Below are 4,184 nucleotides of genomic sequence, written 5' to 3' on the forward strand. Positions count from 1 at the left end.
CCCTCTCAGGCACTGCAGCATCTTCTGGCGTCTCGTTAGTTTTTCTTCAGATAGCTTTACAGTTCAAAGTGGACGGCCCATGATAATGTCCCAATTTCAATGTCTCATCTTTACCACTCATGTCTTGTCCATTCGTCAACCAATATACCAGCATCATAAGAAAATGTTAGAACAGATCTCTCTCCATGATCACTCCAAGTGGACTCATGAAAGAAAAGCAGTTGATAGCTTAGATCTGATACTGTACACCAATTTCTGGCTTGGTTCTTTCTCTCGGTAGAAGTGATTTGGAAAGCCTCCTTCAACGCCTTTGTCACCCTTCTTCAGCCAGTTAGAGGGGGTTTTGAGGTGCACACACCATTCGGTCCAATCATCTCTTCCATGCATTAAGATACCGTCTGATGTCACTTTTCATGATAACTCGAAAGAACAGATCAGAACAACAGTTTAGTTCAGTTCATTAACTACATGATAAATGATTACTTTTACCAATTATTCTTAATACACATATCTAAACATATTTCACAGAGAGAATATCAAAACATTCTATTGAAACTAGAATGGCTAAGAAACATATTTACCAATTACACAAATTATTTTGAAAGCAGTATTACAAATGACCATAATTTCATTATCCAAATGGCTTTCCAATGCGGGTGATCAAGCCACAACGAAAAGTCATCAGAAGGTCATAGGTCATACAAAACCCTTCAAAGCAGTGTTTTTCACTATATAAAACAATTTGCAAACAATAATCAACTAGTTCCAACATTTTTGTATTTCCATGTTCCCAGAACGTTCCTTTATCAAAAGAATTTGCATGTGTAATGAAAAGTCAGAAAATAAAAACTCATTAAAATCCGATGTGGTGAGTGCCCCTTTAATACATTTAATACCCTTGCACTGAAACAAAAAACTTCCAGGCCCCCTCCAATGTGGTAGTTTATGGCCTCAATTTCACTCACTCTCCCCAAGAGTATAGTCCCTGGAAACATTCCAGAGAGAGACAGTGAAATATCCATTTTCCTGAGAAAACACAAAACACTTAGACATTAGTATTCATTTACACTACATCGATTCAGAAACTCAAACGTGAACTATAAACCAAACCTAATGATAATTCCACCATCTCAAATCATTAATCATACGTTTAATCAAATCAATGTATATGTATGATACAATGTTTAATTAAGTTAATATCAACTCCTAAAAAACTTTAATCAGCAATCTAATAATTTCAACCTGTTGATATAAATTTAGCAAAAACCAATCCTGTTTTTTAAACAAATCTAAAATCTTTCAAAGTTGGCGCTGTCTCATCAGCATTAAATCAAACAAACTTATTATTTTTTCCCACTCATATCCACAAAGCTTTCATTCCCAAAACATATGAAATTGTTTTGATCTATTGTATTAACAACACTATAATTAAAATCTATGATACTCCCCCACTTAACATATTAGTTTAGTCTTCTATGCCAACGGGCTCTTACACATTACCCAATCCAGCAATCACCTTTAATGACCTGACATTGTTCCAATATAATGGAAACATACTATAATGTTAGACTACATGAACTTTCCTGCTCAAATTAACTGGTTTTACTTAAACAATCAAACCAAGAATCAATAATCCATCAGAATCTATTCTTCCAATGTCTTACTCACTCACAACTTTCAGATCTCTCCTTTCTTCCTCTTCCAGTGGGCAAAAAATATAACCTCATTTCGGCGTTTTTCCTTACCTCTATCCTAGATTAAAACCCCAACACCTTTCCTCTTCTCTTTTATCACACCATGAAATGTCTATTCTTTAAAATAACACACATGACTCCAAAAGTAATTATAACGTAGCGTCAGTCAATCTATAAAATGAAACATTTAGGTAATCCTTCCTATCAGCCAGTATCTCCCCATTGTATTCAAGATTATTTATTGAGGTAACTGTCTTCTGTTGGTAAATAATTTAGTGACTCAATTATAATACATTATTCAGCAGATAATTTATTGAACGTAGACAATATGTCTTATAAAATTAAATAGATTAATGTATTTTAAGTTGAATTAGTCACCATCAATTTAACCTAAACAATCTATTGAAAAAGTTCCATTTGTCGCTTCTATCAATTTGAACCAGACAAGCTATTAAAAGCGTTCAGTTTATATCTTATACAAACACGAGCAACCATAACTTTCCAGGCAAAACATACAAATAAATGATTGACAATCAAAAGCTCCAGAATTCAGTCAGCGCAATGGCGGGAATGGAACCCGTGCCACCGCGTTCAGACCTTAAGAACAGGTTAAATTTACCGATATTTCACCCCAGAAGATAATCCAATATCACGTTTATAGTTGCATCGTTGGTAAAATAACCAAAAGTGGACACCTCTATCAGTTTCTAGAGCTCAATTCCCCAGATTTTGTAGATTATTTTTATGTGGCAAAACTGAAATCTTTATCAAATTATCCTTATTATGGATGTATCCAAATAAATATCGCCTTAAAACAGCTTAAACATATGCAGCAACTGTTGTTATTCTGTCTGCACTGTTTAATGTGACTGTAAGTTAGCCGTAGATGGCTAGCTAGCAATTAAGGGAGAAGAACGTTACCAGCCAGTATGGCAATGGAACATTTAGAATGAATGACTGGGTCGCATCCATAGATGCAGAACAAAAAGACTGAATGACTTGGTCGCGTCTCTGGCAACCGAACCAGTAGAACGAACAACCAGCCAGCTTGGATAGCAACCTTAGAATTGTTTCAGGACTATATCGTGTGGAAGGATGAAATAGTATGAATAAATTAATCAGAATTACTTTTTATCAAAACATCAATCAAAACGTCAATCATAATTTGAATATGTTGGTAACATCGTCCCGGACTTAACAACACCCGTGCCAATATATCCTTCAAACACCTGCTTCTCGGGCGTTATCACTTAAAGGTTCTATGTTTTGAAAACATTATTGGCATTGTGGAATTTGATTTTCATAATAGCAAGCGTGGATTTATGGTTTGGTTAGCTAAACTAGCAAGTCAGTTTGTTTGGTTACCAAGGCAACTACTGTATCTATCTAGTAAACTTGTTAATTACCTCATTGGATGTTTCCAGTGGCAAATGTGTTACTGCATATCATTGGACATCCTGCAATAATTTGCTATTGAGACAGTTCTGTATTTTTTTTATTCATGGTAATTCACCCTTACGAAAAAAATATTGCAGTCAGAGAGCAGTATAACTGCAGTACACTACAGTATAACTGCAGTTAGTGTCCAGTGTAACTGCAGAGTGCTGTATAAATGCAGTATGCTGTAAATACTCCGTCCAAAATAAAATAAAAATTACTGCAGTAATTTTGAAGTTTAACTGCAGTTACAGCGCAGTATAACTGCTGTTCAACTGCAGTTGTTCTGCAATTGCTGAGTCCAAAATACCACAGTCAACTGCAGTTACTGCGCTTTTACTGCAGTTTTAATCTGTTATCATTTTTTTGTACAGGATCACTACGTAGCTATAGCCGGTGCGTCGAGGAACACACATTCCACGTCATTCATTATTTTCCATAGAATGCATATCCCCTCGTTGACTAATACATAACCTTTGACTTATACTAACTTCTTTCTACTCTCTTCACTTCCTGTGACCTTCTCTGCCGGCCATATAACACTGTCACCGATAGGATGACGAGGAGGGCATTTGGGCGTAATCGTGTCCATGACAACCAAAGCGCTGACGTTGCTCTGAGGGGTGAAATGTTTTGAAACAACTTCCTGCCTTTTCTCTTTCTCTTCCTTTTTTCTCTTCTGTTTTCTCTCTGTGTTAAGAGTGTGCTGTGGTAAAAAATGTTTTGCTGACTGATAAGTAACCCTCCCTCCCTTGTCGATGATTCAGTCACTATTGGAGGTGCACAGCCATTCCATGATGCTGAAATACATTGACTACCTACCAACCTTTTGTTACCACCATACAATCCACACTTCAATGGGTCCTTTATTTTATATTCTACTGGGGATGAGGATACAGAGGAGGAGGAGGAAGAGGAGGGATGAAGCAGGTGGGAGGGCCAGATGAGGAGACTGACAGTTGAGGTTCAACCCACTTCTAGATTCAGTCAAACTTTATTTGGAGAGTCCTCTTTAGGGTTGCAAAATTCCCAAGTTTTTGAGATATGATTATT

General features: G+C 36.4%; 1 pseudogene; it reads left to right on the plus strand.

Annotated features, from left to right (window-relative positions):
• LOC135539671 (ERC protein 2-like) overlaps nucleotides 1–3,744 on the plus strand; it is a 364,220-nt pseudogene extending 360,476 nt beyond the window's left edge.
• Nucleotides 3,745–4,184: the final 440 nt, after the last annotated feature.

This window comes from Oncorhynchus masou, chromosome 5 (genome assembly GCF_036934945.1).
Source record: "Oncorhynchus masou masou isolate Uvic2021 chromosome 5, UVic_Omas_1.1, whole genome shotgun sequence".
Classification (NCBI taxonomy): Eukaryota; Metazoa; Chordata; class Actinopteri; order Salmoniformes; family Salmonidae; genus Oncorhynchus; species Oncorhynchus masou.